Here is a 17133-nt window from a genome sequence, read left to right as displayed (position 1 = left end):
CTGTTTTATTCAAATGGTATGTTTTTCAGAGTCAGCTCCGCTTATAATAATAATAAATAAATAGAACCAATTGCAACAACAATTCCGTTTTCTAATTTTAATGAGAAAAAAGAACAAAAGATGAGAGAATAGGAAAGTGATCAAGGCAAAACAACTTTTGATAATTTTTTTGTATGAAAATGGCTTTATGTTAGAAAAAGGTCGTGAGCTTTGGAATGTTGAATTTGAATGTTAATTTCTAAATGAAATGAGTACTCAATGAATGTACTCTGTTACTGTTAATTTACTACTTCTGTAAACCCAAAGTGGACCTAAGTGTAGTATGATACAAGAAAGTTATGTGTAGCAAAGTTACAAAGAATGATAATTAGCGTTCTTTAAAAAATTTCAGTTTTCCAATTCAAAATTTTGTCAAATCGAAAACGGTCAGTCTGACACCAACCATTGGCATACCGTGGCGCAGGTCCGTCAATTGGAAAAAAAACTTCTGAAGAATCCATTGTTATAATTTCAACAGCTTCAAGGTGGAATGAATTTTCGAGTGATTATAATTAAATTTTTTTAACCGTCCAAAACTATCCCTTGACATACGATTTCCTCTCTTCTCTCACCCATACGATTTTTTCCCTAAAAAAACTGAAGGAATCAACCCCCAGCCGTTTTATACCAGAACCAAACCACGTTGCATATTGGCAAAAAGAAATATTCTTTTTTTAATTAAAGGAGACTTTTTCTTCTTTCTAAAAAATATTTGCTTTATGGGTAACTTGAATAATTGTGGCCGTTTCGCAATTATGTTTTGCTAGACAATATTTGTAAAAGCTTAAAATCAGCGCGATATTTATTTTTTTGTTTTTTCTACATTTACATAATTACTTACACATTATAAAATTTCTATACAAACAAATATATCTTCAAATACATGTCAAAATTTATAATAAAGAAAGATAAGTTATTAACATCATGTTATTTATTGTGGACAGACTATTAAATTCAGCGATTGTAATATTCAGATTTTGTACGTATGCAAAACTTTGAAACAATAATCAAAATTATTAAATTAACAAGCTTACTTTTTGAACAAGCATATCCGTAAGGATTGTCTTGTATATTCGTATCATGTCTCTACACACACTTTTCGTGATTTCTAAACGAATTAGTGATGTACAAAATTTGCGTTTCGAAATATTAACAAGTTTCAAAAGTCCTCATGTGTTAATTCAATTTTACGGGTAACTTGAAACACCTTAAAGTCTAAGGAATATTTATAGATTCAAGCTCAACCCCATTTTAACTTTTGAATTTTTTAATATAGGTTTGAAGTGTTTTTCTCTCGGAATTATATCATGGTTCGTCTGTGTCAGAAAGCCTTCAAGCATAAATATAAATATATTTATCTCTTTTTCAAAAAATCTTTTTTGATTTTCATTTGTTTACTTTGTTACCTATTTGGCAATTACTTAATTTACTATAATTCATTAATGATGATAACTAAAAACACATTAATGCTAGCGAAAAGTCTTCATATAAGATAATTAAGAGTAAATGAAAATGTTATAATATTTTTACTGCAACTATTAGTATTTTCCATTACTTTGAAAAAATAATATTCACAGTAGGCAATTATATGTATGAATGTCTATGATATGGTAATCACTAATCAGCTACTATTACACAGTTACTAATTAATTAGCTTTTTTGATTTTTTTTTTCTGACATAAGAATTGCATTGTTTTCATGGTTTTTCTAAATTTCATGTATCAAATTACGCATTTCCATCAAAATAATTACCTAAAATTCTAAAATAAGCAATCACATTTGACTGCTTTTGGTGTTTTGTTATTTGAAGTTTTTTTAATTGGAGTCAGTGGTTCTTCATAAGTTGAAGAAATGTCCAATTATTTAAATCAATACACTATAATGTACAATTATTTAAATCAACAGGGGCCTATGGTCTTTATTATCGGTTTAATGCGTTTGATTTAATACTGTAAGTGTAACTCATTAGACAGGCAATATACATTTATATTTTAAATTGTAGACCTTATTATTGTTAAAATCTTAATTAATTCAAATTAATTATGTTTAAATTACTTTATCATAATTAATAGCAAAAAACAAAAAAACTGCGAATGTTTAATTTATTAAATTAAGTCTCAAGTACTAAAATTATAATACAAAATGACGTAAGCTTATGCATTGAGAATAACATGCATATGTAAAGTGGTCATAAACCATTTCGAAGATCATATGTATGTCTGAATTGCCAATAAATTATTTCATAGTTTTGCTCAAAGTAGAGGCAATTTTTATTTTTATGCAAAATATACATATTTCAATACTTATTATATAATATACTTAAAATTATTTCAATTATATGGATAAAATAAAACTAAAAGGAATATAATATATATCAATTTCGGATTAATCCAATTTCGTTGATAATCCAATTGTGATATATAAAGGTAACAATAAAAGTATATAAAAAGCTTTTTTTGGCAAGAGCCCTCTTTTGTTTTTTAAAATAAAACGTAGCTCAATAGAAATTGTTTTGGTGGAGAAAAGTTTATCAGTATTCAAATAAAAATATTGCCAAATAAGAAAAAATATATTTGTAATGGGCTATAATATTATTTCTTAATTCTTCGAAAAATATTTTGAGTTTGACTAAAAAATATATACATACGAAATTGGTATAGCTCATTCAGAAATTTCAATATTGTATTCAAAAAAGATAATTTACTTTCGTAAAGGGCTCAAAAACGAGATCTTATTTAATAAAGTTAGGTCAAACCAATGGTATGTGTTGTACATAGACTTCGATAATGAGAATAAAGATGTCTGTGGTGTTGTACCACTTTTCCCTTCAACAAGTGAAAATACTACTTTTGAAAACAATCTACATATGTATACATTCATATACCAATCTATTTCTAGGATTGCATACATTTAGAATGAACGATTTACGCAGTGTTTGAAATAAAGCAAAAATAAATTTTAAGAGGGGTTAACATAATGCTCGGTTTTAAGGGTTAATTGTGTGAGTTAAGAAAAATAATTATATATGGAATATACTGGTAGTTTTCTGCATTTATAGAAATTTGAAATTTTACAAACTTCGAGAGACGGAAACTTAAGAGAGAGTGGAGAGGGGGCGGAAGCGGACGGACGGACGGACAGATGAAACTAATAAGCACTTACTTGAGTCTATATCTCAGACCATTATTTTTTAGCGTTACAAACGGTAAAGGAAATTTAGTATACCCTTCGAACATACGTTCGCACGTTGATGTAGTTCAAGTTGTTTGATCTTATAACTTCAAATTACATAAAATCTATCAAGATTATTGCGTAAATTATCAATAATACATCATGCTCATTAATTTACGATACATTAATAAAAAAAAATCTGATGTGGTCAGCACATAACCGACCGCATTGTGTATTGTCTAGTTAAATGAAAGTGTTACAGAATATTATAAAAATGTCTGTTCTTTCTATACTTAAATGCTTTTTTCCAATTTTTAGGGCATTAGTAAGTTTATAGTTAATACACCTAGAAAACTGTAAATTTGGCTCTTAGTAGAGTTTCGCTTTGTTTGAGAGTTAGTTTGGGTAACAACCAGAGCTTAAATAGCAAATTTCAAGAAATTCCATCAATTCGTTTCGTATACATATATGATAAAAAATGAAAAATCAGCCCACAGATCAGTTTTCGAGCCCTGATCTTTCTAAAAAATTTATATGTTCATTGTTTTAATACGAGGAATTCAAATATTAAATTTCAATGAAATCGGTTGATTATTTCTCTTTATATACACAAAAATGTATATTTGGCCCGTAGTAAACGTCTAGTTGCCGATGCCTGATTTCTTCCAAAACATAGGAATTTTTGCGGACGGTTGAGCTGGGCTTATATATAAAATTTCAAGTAAATCGGTTGAATAGTTTCTTCAAAATGTTCAAAAATGTAAAACAGGCCCGCTAAAAGTGTAGTTCCCGAGGCCTGATATATACCAAAAGTTGATCAATCCGTGCCATGGTGGAAATAAACTTAGATATAAAATTTCATCAAAATCGGTTCAGCAGAACTTGAGATACACGCTTGCACACACAGACCGACAGACCGACAGGTTGCTAAAAATAGTTTATTTACACTTCCCTACTATGGAGGAGTGCATTCCCACTGAAAACTCGATATGCAAAATTTGTTGCCATCACATAACCTGACTATTGTTTACACAATACGGTCGGTAAAAAATCAAAAATGAAAGTTAATTATTTATTTAAAAAGGTAAGAGTAAATTAATCACAAAGAAAAGATTATTAATTAAGGAAAAATTAACTTTTCATATCGAATCTTGTTTTAATTTCAAATGTAGATCAGTTGAAATTAAAAATTATTATAAAACTTTTATACTTTCTTAGATAGAAAGTATAAAAGTTTTTATTTCTTTTTAAAGCTAAAAGAGCTACTGTAAATTCATTGAGAAAGGTTGACAATTCAATAATCTCATTTTTAAACAAGTACATTTTGTATGTACATTTTTAAACAAGTGCCAAATAAGATTATTATTACTTTCCGGTTATTCAGTTAAATATAACTCCCTTTCACAAATATTTTCTTAGTATATATAGTTATGAATATAGTTCATTTGTCAGATGTATTATTGGTAAAAGTTGATTCATTTATAGTATTTTCATGCATTTTGTCTAATTTGTTTATTTTGTTAGCGTTTGCTCTGCTTCAAATAAAATTTAGATGGGAAATATTTGACAAAATATATATGAATTATAAATTATGTACAAAACATTATGTGGTAGATATTTACGAATTCACCAGATAAGAAAAAAGTATGGTGAAGTTTTTCTAATTATGTTTTCGATGTTCTATGATTCAACTTGAGCTTGTCATCAAATATTAAAATAAGTTTATATATTAAGATTATAAACTTAACAGCCCAGTAGGCTTGTTAATGATCTATTGAAGTGCATAATTCTATATAACATTTTATACTTTTATTATACATTTGCGAAGAAAAGATATATACATACATACATGCAACAAGTTTTATTCTGCATAGTATAATATAATACCTTCACCATATCCATCGATATATCCATTTATCTTCATCATATCAATTCAAATATGGGTGCCAGGTTCTTTTTTGTTTATGAAATTTCTTCTTTTTATACTGAACGGTGTAGAAGTTTTGCGAACAGGGGTAAACCAACAGACACATTTTTTTAAAACTTTCTGTAAATGAAGTTAAATTTATATTAACTTCTATAGAAAACCGAAGAAAAAAAAAAACATTTTTTTCTTTTTAGAAAATACCATAACGAAAAAATTTTAAGAGGAAAGTAATTTAGTCATTTTTTCAAAACTTCCACTTTGTACCCGCCTACTGCAACAAGTGTATACTTTGCATATTTGGTAGAACCCCCCCCCCCCCCCCCCCCCTCCTATACATACCATATAAAAATTGTGTGGCTTCTTTCAGCATGAAGCTTGTCTTTTAGAAACTGCATATATTTGATATTATAGTTATTATTTTCTCGCACGGATTAACACAGTTTTGAAGGCATTAGGCAGTTTTGAATTTCTTTAACTTAAAGAGGCCAGAAATCCAATAAAAATGACAACTACGCGCATACTAATATTTAAAATATATATGTTTGTACATATGTATGTATGTGTCATGCATGTAAATGAATAAGAACATGCTTGATTTTAAAGGAAAATTTCAATAACAAATGCTTTATTCAATTCCAAATATTTTTTTCAAAATATGTATGCACACACGTCTACTTATAATATGAAGTATATATACATAAGTATATATATATAAGTATTCAGGATGTTAGGATGTTTCGCATAAGGTGGCAAATAATTTCAGGGATGATTCTTAGATCAATTTCGCGCAAAAAATTGTATGGGTTGAAGGGTTAATTCATGTAACATTTCCTTCTATATCTCATAAATTTTCCAGTAAAACGTGTTAAATGTATTTAGTAACCAAAAGTAAAGAGCAATCAATCGCCTGTGAAACAAACTCCTGATGGTTGCTCTATGTCGCACGGTTCCGAAGCTGCAATAATTTATTTATACGCAAAACTGGTATCTTTTTTTCAACAGGCTGTAACTCAAAAACGAATATATCTGCATCCCCCCCACGCAACTCGTACAATGTTTTGCTGGAGATTGATCAAAGAATCATCCCTAAAACTATTTGCCACCTTATGCGAAACACCCTGTCTATATAAACATAATAAAAATTGTATAAGTCGCATGATTACTAAATAAAAATTACGGTTTATATAACACGCCTATGTAAATAGCATGACTCATACATAAATATACAAAAAAAAACACACAAAAAAAACTTAATTACTTATTATCATCACTTTCAGTTAATATTTGTATGCAATAGCACTACAACTGTACATTAACTAATCCTGTTTAGGACTTTTCCAGAAAAATTGAAAATAAAAGATTTCATAGTTGCGCCATCCTCCTGTCCGTCCATCTGTCTATGTGTCTGTTTACAAATTTCTACACTCTTTGAGATAGAAAGCTGAATTTTTATGTGCAAGTTTTACACACGCATTTATAATTCCATTTATTAATAACATCTTTTCGAGGAACATATTTCTCTGCAAGAAAATTTTTACCTATTTTACCTCCCTTCAAAAACTTTGTCCCCTAATAATCTTAAAGATACCATTTTTTAACAATTTGTTGATTGGAAATCACAAAAATTTATTTGCTACAATTTTTGTAAAAAATAATATTTGTTTCTATTATTTGTTTCTATTATTGCAAAATATCATATACAAACATTACAATTACAAAATAGTCACTAAAAATGTTCATCAAGCCGTTTCATTTCCGAAATTGCAAGTAAAAGACAAACTGCAAGTCTTGCCGTTCTGAAGAGCATTGAATTAGACCATTATGTCGCAATTTTTTCTAATTTTTGATTTTGTTCCGAAAAGCATGCAATATTTTTTTCATATACGTAATATAATTTTCGTATACTGATGAAGTGAATTAAGTGTGCAACTGTTTTTTAATAAAGTTGGATCAAACCAATGGTTTGTATAGTAGCACTTTTCCCTTCAACAATATTAGTGAAAATACTGCTTTTAAATACAGTCTATATATACCTATCACACTATTAAAATTATTTTCATTCATATACAAAACTATTTCTAGGATTGCATATATTTAGGATCATGCATTTATGCAGTCTTTGAAATAAAGCAAAAATTAATATAAAGTGGGGTTAACATAAGGCTTGATTTTAAGGGTTAATTGTGTGAGTTAAGGAAAACAATTATATTTTTTAATGTCATGGAAATTACCGTTAGCTTTTTGTGTTTATAGAAATTTGAAAAAGCTTGTGGTTCCGGAAATATAAGGACAGAGTGAAACTAATAAGCACTTTTTTTCAAAAATTTTTTGGAAAAGTGCTAAAAAAGAACAGTTATATATCTATAAAAAGATATAATGTATCTTTTTAGAGATATATAATTGTTAGTCAATTTTTTGAAGTTGTATAAACCTAAATCCAACCCAAAAAGTTGGACAATTTAAAAATTGGCTAACAAGCAATAAACTTTCAATTTCTCACGTGTGCTGTCATGTACTTCTCAAGTGTTTTCTCAAAAAGTTAAAAAAAAGGTTAGTAGTTACCATAACATATCTCTTGATTATAAAATATAATAATGATAAAGATTTCACAATACCACATTTTATGAAAAGCAAAAAGGAAATATAAAAACGAAACAAAAAATTCTTGTTTTATTACACGCATGAAAAAATAACACAAATGTACAAATGTTTATGTATATGATAACACAATGACCGCTAGGGGAGCAAACATAGGTCGTTTTGGACAAATTTAGAAAAATATAAAATCATATAACTTTTTCCCTGAAATTGATTGTATTTTAATATTTTATTGAATATAAAATTTACTTATTTTATTTTATTTTACTGTTAATTCTACCACTAGCAATAATTAAAAATTAACAAAATTCTAATATTATTAAATCGACAAACATGTACTTTTCAATTATAAAAGATCAAAAGGAAAACTATTCTGATTGATCTAATTAATTATAAATTTTGTGTGATTGAACAGTGACGTATTCTTTAATCCTTATTTTATTTACATTGCAAAATAATACATCTACGGTTAATATATATTTCATTATATGGAGGAGGGGGTCGTTTAAAATTTCCTATGCTTGAAGGGGGTCGCTATACAAAAAAGTTTAACTATAGCCCTACTATAGACAACAGAACCTTATGAATTAATATAATGAGACAAAGGGTTCCAAAAATTATACTTAAGTATACAATGTTATTAGCTTAGTTTTACACTTTTCTTCAAAGTTGAAAATATTTTAATGTATCTTTTAAATATTATAGATTATATAACTCTATGTTGTGTGACTTCGAAGTTAAAAGCATGCATTTATATGCAGGAAAAGTCCGTTACCTTTTTTCAATTTTTTGCTGGAAATTGATAAATAAATCATCCCTGAAATTATTTGCTATCTTATGCAAAACACCCTGTATATATTTTAGTTTAATCCTAAATAAAATAAATATAAATACATAGATGTTTCTTGACACTAAAGTCACTCAGCGTCTGGTATTTAACGAGTGACTTCGGTATTTGGTGCAAATAAAATAATTTTGCACAAAATTTAGTATGACTATGAATTACAAAACTATGATAAAGTGTTATTTATATTAATTCCAAACAGAAAATGCAGTTTATTTTAATTTATGCAATATGCCGTTATATGTGCATCGACCAAAATTGAATTATGAAATTAAATGTATGTGGAAAACTTGCGTTTGTTAAATACAGCATTTATAAAACACATTGGCATTAAAAAAATTCTTCAAATTTAGAAAAACTCAAAGGCATTAATGTAAATTTTTACAGAAATAACTGCTCATATGAAAGTTCATTTAGAGGCGGGTTAAAAGATTAAATATCCAGTTCCAAAAAATGATTTCCAATTTATCAATTTGTCTACATTTAACTCACATTAAAGTTTTAATTTCTCGATTTCTTTATGAAACAACAAATCACTCCGAAAAAACATCTGACAATAAACATAGTACTGCAAGCTATTCCGTCTCCTAGAGTTTGGATTGCTGTTGTCGGTGATAAATATAAGTATAACAAACAAAATTATTTCTAATTATGAGGGTTTCAATTTTTAGGATCTAGTGCTGCATATACCTTTATAGAAAACGTATTGGGCTCAACAAGTGAACGCAAAAAAATTTCACAGACGCTAGATTTTTTATACGGCTTTTGAATTTCTTCCTGAAAAGCGTAAAATAAACAATTTCACATACACAAATTCAACGAGCAAGCTTACTAAAATGAGGCTAAAACTCAACAAGTTCATGTTTAAATTTCAACAATGGAAGAAGTTTAAAATTACTTTTTGATATTTAAACTTATATTGGTTAAAAATTTAACTTTAGGTGTTGAAATTTAATTACCTTCGACTAAGATGTTTAAACTTCACACTTTACGCATTGAAAATTCAACACTTAGTGTTTATATATAACTATAGTTTAGGCTGAATATTAAACATTTTAATATTAGTGTTTAGCATTTACAATATGTTGAAAATCTAACTTCGTTATAGTGTTGTAATTTAAACATCTTTGCAGTTGAGAATTCCAAAAAGTAAATCAGTAATATTAATAACGAGTTTAATTTTCAAATTGAAGTTTAATTTTGTTCCAATAATTATAGGCAAGCAATTGCCTACATTTATTGTAGCAAAATTCAACAAAAATTTTTTAGAGCATAAAATGTGCTATATATAGCATTTGCATAAGGTGACAAATTTCAGGAATGATTATTTGATCAATTTCGAACAAAAAATTGTATGGATAGTTTGGGGGGGGAGGGGGGGGAGAGGAGAGATATACTCGTTTTCGAACTACAGCCTGTTGAAAAAAAGTTACCAGATTTTTCTTTTATATGTATGTTTACGAGTATAACTTCGGAATCATGCATCTTAAAGTAACTATTGGTGGCTTGTTTTACGGACGATTGATTCGTCTTTATTTTCGGTCTTATACAATCAAGCATGGTTTTTAAATACATTTAACACGTTTTACTGGTAAAACTATGAAAGATAGAGAAAAATATTTTATGGGTTAAGTTTTAATTCTCATTGTGGCGCATCAAAAAAACCAAAAAAAATAATAGGACAAATTTTTGATAAATTTCGAGTTTTAAAAAAAAATTAAAAAAAAAAAACCAAAATTCCGACTTTGGCGAGTTTTATTTCGAAAACTATGGATCTTCTTCCAATTTTTTTTAATATGCATACACATTCATATACATTGCTCATACGTGTGTATAGAAAAAAAACTTATGTACATACAAATATATGAAAAAATTCGAAAAGGTGCCTTTGATACTATACTTTGCGTGAATGAGTTAGCTCAAACGATACTCAATTAGCTTTGTTTCTATTACATTATATTTTACTCGAAAATATTGCAAATACCACACAAAAGCTCTTTTTAAAACTGCAAAAATATTTTTTTCTTTTATATTGATCTAACCTTTTCAATTTGGATACAATAGATAAACGAATATTCATCAGTATTAGAAATAAGTTTTGCATTGTCTTCCTCTTTTTTCGACCCTGTTTATACAATACTTTACATTTCGGCGCATATAACGATTTTACATTTTGGCGTATATAAAGAGAAATAATCAATCAATGTGTTTGAATTTGAATATTTTAATTCGAAAACCTTACTGGCTCCGATTTTACTTTTTTGACCAATCCAAACGGATTGATGGAATTTCTTTAAATTTGAGTAGCTAAATGGTGAACCTTTCAGGGAATTCGAATGGTACCAAGCTAAATTCTATATCAAGAGCAAAATTTACACTTTTCTAGGTATGCTACTTTTAGTTAGTTACTTGCTAACTTTTTTTAAACTTAAAGGAAGTGTTCAAAAGGTATTTTCATAATCTTCTGCAAAACTTTGACTAAACTTAGGTAATACACATTTTGGTCGGTTATGTGCTAATTATATAAGATTTTTTTGACATGGTAAAACATACCACAGAATTTTTAATTGTTTAAAGTTTTACGTTCATATTTTGGAATTTGTTCTTATGCGAATGCAATTGATATTGAATTAATACTTAACTGCCCTCTTGTAGATTTCTCCAAACCAGCTTCTGAACGCGTAATTTTAAGGCGTTTAATTTATCAATGAAAAATAAAAAATAAAGTTTTTATACGAGTAATAAAATTATGGTTCACCAAGTTTGATTGAATTTTGATGTTTTTTTTGTATTCTATTCTAACAGTTTTTCAGCCAATTTATTGGAATAATTTCAAGTTCATATTTGAATAATTTTAACAAGAAAAAATTATGTTGCTGCAATTATAGTAAAAAAAATCAAATTGCAACGTCATTAGAAAATGAAAAAGCCTTTTCGTTTTAGTGGTACATATTTTTAAAAGAAATTGAGAAAGCATATTGGTAAAATTTCAAGCATGCTAGTTGGCAGGTTTCATTATTTTTGATTATCAAGACGTTTATGAGAACAATATTAAATTAAAATTAAATTATCAAATTGAATACACACCTGTTTTAAGACTAATTTTAGCACCATTCTAAGAATTGAAACTGAGAAAATTGTGAAACCTTCATTATAATATATTTTCCCACATTTTTCAAAACAATTTCCATACAGGTGTTTGAATAAAATGTTGCCTTACCATATTTACCAGAAAAGATGGATTTTTTTGAAGTTTTCTTACTGAGTATTTTTAATGTCCGAATAAGCAGTCAGTATAAAGATGAAATGAATAAAGATATGGAGTTGGATATTAACAGAGTTTTTCAAATTAAAAAAAATAAAAAAATAAGAATATGATCAACTGTCGAAAATAAGTAAAACTTTTTTTCAGAACATTGTGTCAAACCGAAATCGTTTTCGAGCTACAGGAGTATTAAGAAAATTTTTAAGCAACTTCCATTTAAAAAAAAAGGCACTTCAAATAAACAATATTTGAAAAGTCTTATAAAGGCTTAAAGAGTAGGCTTATAAAAGGAGACATTATTTGGCTGTTTATGGCTTTTGGAAACGCAAGCATTCAAACTTGTTTCAAAAATAATTTATAGTTCTGGAGAAATACCAAAAAACTGTTTAAATTTCAAGATCTAAAAGGCTTTAATAAAAAACTTAAACTCAAAAAAAGCCACTGTTTTGTTTTTTATCAATTTAAGGTGCTACAATTCTTAATTATAAATAACTTTCAAAATAGTCATTCTAGATAGCAGTTGACATTTTTAAGAAGCCTTATTTTGCTAAGGAAACTAAACTTAAAAAAAACTAATAAAGTAATATTTTTGAGTTTTTTTATACAAACTGTGCTCTGTAGACACAAAAAAAAAATTTTTAAAGCATACAAGAAAAAATATTCGAAAACAGGTTTGCTCCATACAAACTCGACACTCTATATCTCATCAGCAAATCGAGATAAGAGAAAGCAGGTTAGATAGAAAAAATTATGTCATTCCATACCTATTGCCCCATTAATAAATCAAAAAACACAAAATTTGCGTTTGCAACACATAAGATGCACCAAAGATGCAATGATATCAAGTTTTTTTTTTTTGGAAAACTTAAAATTGTGAAATACATACTCGTATTAAGAAAAAGTTTTTCACATGTTTATATGTAAATAATGTTAATCACATAACGAAAACAAGAAAATAATGATTTGCAAAGTGTTTCAACAGCAAAAATAGTTCAAATCTTATAATGGAAATTGATGTTTTCAAAAAGAATTTGAATCATGTTCAAGCTTCATATGACTTTTCATATACACATACATATATATTTTGATTATAATTTGTAATTGTTATCGAACGCAAAGGGATCTGTTGATTGAACTTAATTTTTTTCCTCATATACAGGTTGTCAATTAATTTTAGGATAATTTGCATTTTTCGAATGTTTTTTAAACACATTTAACGCGTTTTGTTGGCAAGAGATAGAGATGGAGAAAAATGTTATACGGGTTAACTTTTAGATCTCATTGTAGCGCATCGTAAAAAACAATAAAGAAAAAAATAACATAAATTTGCGAGAAATTTTGAACAAAAATTCTGATTTTGACTAGCTTTATCTCAATCACTATGGCTCAGATCATATTTATTGTAAAGCAAGCCCCTGGTAGTAACCCAAAGTCGCGTTGTTCCGAAGCTATATACGTTTATTTATATATACAGGAAAAATCTGGTACTATTTTTTCTATATAGGCTGTAGGTCGAAAACAAGTATTACCCGTCCACCCCGCCGCTTTTTTTTTAATAATTATTCCCCTTTTTTTCAATTTTTTCCAGCAATACAATTTTTGTTGGATCAAAGAATCATCCCTGAAATTATTTGCCATCTTATGCGAAACACTCTGTATGTAAGCGAATTGTTAAAAATATTAATGTCATTCAACTTTCTTTTTTAAAATTTTTTTAACGCATTTAACACGTTTTCGATAAGTAGACAAAGCGAGGATAAAAACTCTAAAAAGAAATCATAAAGGATGAGAAAAAAAGATTTCAGATTTTAGTGTGCGAGTTGCAAAATTACGAAAGCTACATACTTTATATCAACAAATAGAAATAATAGGCTTTGTTAAGCCCTTTGTTAATATTTAGATCCATAATAAAAAGTCAAGATTTGATGGAATAAGAAAAATATTAAATTAAAATTTACTTGTAAAAATATAAAAATAAACTTATACATAATTTAATTTCTATAAATATAAAAGAGCACTATTATTTTCTAAATACAGGAGAATTGTTTTTTTTAAATTTAATTCTCTAAATTCACACTTCTACTTGATTTTTGGCATGAAATCAAAATATATATGTATATATAATAAATTATATATACATACATACATATGACATGAACATACTTATGTACATATTTTATTAAAAATTTAACTAATATTTACCCAGTTCAAACGCATGTACATACGTATTATACATACACATGTATTTGTATAAGCACATGTAGTTAAATGTATGTTATACATATATATAAATATATATAAATATGTATATTAATTTATTTATATATATAAATATAAATAAACATGTAACTTAACAAAAAAGCACGAGAAATAAACTTCTTCGAAAGCTTTTTAACGCGGCTGACGTCCAAAAAGCGATTTATATACAGACTGTCAATCCTTGAATTTGTTCAATCGAAGGATGAACGGTCACTTCCCAGAAAAAATTTAACGTTCAGCTCATTAAAATTAAACTCAGAATGGTATGTTTGTGTGAAGTGACCGTCCATCATTGACGGTCACTTCCCAGAAAAATTTCATACAGCCTATTAACATTAAAAGATATTTTTGTGTGAAGTTACCGTTAGTCAACCAGAAAAACGATGAAATGTTTGTGGGAAGTGACCGTCAATTAGGATTTTTCAATGGAATGATGATTTTTTTCTGGAATGACGTTAATCGTCCATCAATCCTATCAATGAAAGTTTAAAAAGTACTAAAAACTATATTATTTTGAAAAGAAATTATTTTAAACGACAGCAACGCCATGTATTTTCAACTTTTTTTTTAAATATTCTTACAAATGGTTTAAAACTTTGCTTAACATCTTTTTTTTATTTTATATTTTCAGGTTTGTATAAATTGTGGAACGATTTGAAGTGGAATATATTTACGTATGAAAGAAACATGGCTTCTTAAAGGATAAATTTTTAAAGACAATATGAGAATAATCTTAAAGAATAATTTTAAATACAATTAGAAATATGTACAAGCACACTATGTTGTATAAATAATACAGTGTAGGTAAATAATATTATGCGTGAGTGATGTTGTCATTTTCACGTTCTGTTTTAGCAGCATTTTGTCTTGAAAAAAGTAGTAGGGAGAGCTTTAGCACAGTATTTTGGACATATCATAAACAGAAAATAAAGATTTTCGGAAGTTCTCATTTTAGACATATGACTAAGAAAGCCCTAAATTTAATTTTTCAAAATTTTATTTGAATTTATAGGTATGCATCAACTCTTTTATGTAACACAAATAAGAAAGAAAACATAATTTCTGAAAAAAAAGTGCTATCGAAAAGTCGTTTTGTCAAAAATGAATTCAAACTTTTAAAATGAATTTTGCAAGAAAGATTTAAGAACATTAAAAACGGGCGGCACTCGTGCCACTGTCAGAAATTAACACATGCTCTTCGAAATCAGTTATTTGTTCGAAATTGATTTCAAATTAAATTTCGATTATGAAAATAATATTATATTTTTTGTCAATTTTTTTTTAATTATAAATAAGAGCAACAACTTTGGAACTAAATTTTGAAATGAATAATATGTACACATTATGTATTGCAAATTGATGGAACGAAGTAATTCAATTTATATTTATATTTTACAATTATAAATTGAATTACTCAATTGCAATACAGTACCACTGCTTTATATTAAAAATACAAATAACATTTTCATAACAAGTACTAAAAAAGTACTTGTTATGAAAGTAACAAGTGCAAAAAAGTACCACAAATCGTTTTGCAGTGCTATAAAATGTCAATATGTAGTAAAAAAGTACAAATATAATAAAAATAACCACACTGTGCGTGAGTTTTATATAAATGTAAATAGCAAATAGAGGAAAATTGCACGCATCTCCATTATACAGGGTGTTTCGCATAAGGTGGCAAATTATTTTAGGGATGATTCTTTGATCAATTTCCACCAAAAAATTGCATAGGTGGAGGGGGCTTAAATAATAAGTAATAATAATAACTTATAAACTATGGCTCAAATCAAATTATTTGTAAGAGCAAAACTAGAGAAAAATCAATCGTCTGTAAAACAAGCTTCCGACGATAACTCTATGTTTTATGATTCCGAAGTTATAAGCATTTATTCAATTTAAATGTAGGATAATATGAATGAAGAGTCTAATAGACATTACAAAAATTAGATAAGATGCACAAGAAAGCAATTTAAACAATTCATTTCTTTCTAAACAGACTTCCAACAAATAGATTTTACACAGACAGGTATCTCAGTCTGGACAACATTTGCAGACGTGAGCTATATTTGACGGCTTTCAAAACAATTAATAATAAAACAAAGCATAATTTCATATTGAATAGAATGTTTTATATTACTGATTATAATATATAATTTCCATCTAACTTTGTTCAGAAGAAATCAACAACATAAGCAACTTAAAAACTTTTAAGCATTCAAGTAAATGGTTTACTTAAATGCTTTAAAATTTTCAATGATCTTCCAGCAGAACCCAAAAACATTATTTTAATTAGTCATTTCAAAAACAAAATTAAAATTTTTACTTTGAATTTAGTGAATAGTGAAGATATCCATGATTTTAAAAATGCAGTTAAACTTAAAATAAACCGTGACTTCATGCGCTTACAGCGTAAACTTTACAAAGTATCACATTCTAAAAGGTTTATTTAAAGCTCTTGACATTGTACACTTTTCCTACATGTGTTCTATACGTAGTGGATACGTAAAATAAAAGTAAATCGGGTATCAAAAAATTGAGCACGCTTTTCTTCATGTCATATAAACGTCAGCAATAACCAATTAAATAAACTAGCATATATGTATTTTCAGCAATAAAGTGCTAGCTATTAAGTTTTTTTCCTAAAATGCAGCATAAGATTTGCATAGAACTTTAAATTGAAATTTTCAAGCAAGTATGTATTAATGTTGTAAAAGTTGTATTCTAAGTAGTTAGACTCGTTCCATTCCGTTATTTTTCGTTTGCTTGCCACTTCCAAAATCTTAAAATATTCCATTTTTCTTTAGAAATAGATGGTAATGAGATTGATGTAGGCAAGAAAAAAACAAAATATTGTAAACAAACGAGTGTATCAAAAACATTGAACTGAAATAAAATTAAATTAAGTTAGGTAAAATTTTTTTTTTTATTTTTCATTTCATAAAAGTTTGGTAAAAACATTCGAATGTATGAAAGTAATGGTTATAAATTTAAAATTTCATACTTTGTTATACGGTCCATATCTAAAAT

The 17133-nt window shown here is 27.4% G+C and overlaps 1 long non-coding RNA gene across 1 annotated transcript in view; it reads left to right on the top strand.

Moving 5' to 3' along the window:
- Positions 1-14870, top strand: part of LOC129611531 (uncharacterized) — a 49094-nt gene extending 34224 nt beyond the window's left edge. Inside the window, exon 3 of the long non-coding RNA XR_008697176.1 lies at positions 14735-14870. This is a non-coding gene — a long non-coding RNA (uncharacterized LOC129611531). The remainder of the gene's footprint in view (positions 1-14734) is intronic.
- Positions 14871-17133: the final 2263 nt, after the last annotated feature.

This window comes from Condylostylus longicornis, unplaced genomic scaffold (assembly GCF_029603195.1).
Source record: "Condylostylus longicornis isolate FDR11 unplaced genomic scaffold, ASM2960319v2 ptg000004l, whole genome shotgun sequence".
NCBI lineage: Eukaryota > Metazoa > Arthropoda > Insecta > Diptera > Dolichopodidae > Condylostylus > Condylostylus longicornis.
The sequence above is the reverse complement of the archived record's forward strand: the minus strand, read 5'-3'. Positions and strand labels throughout refer to the sequence as shown.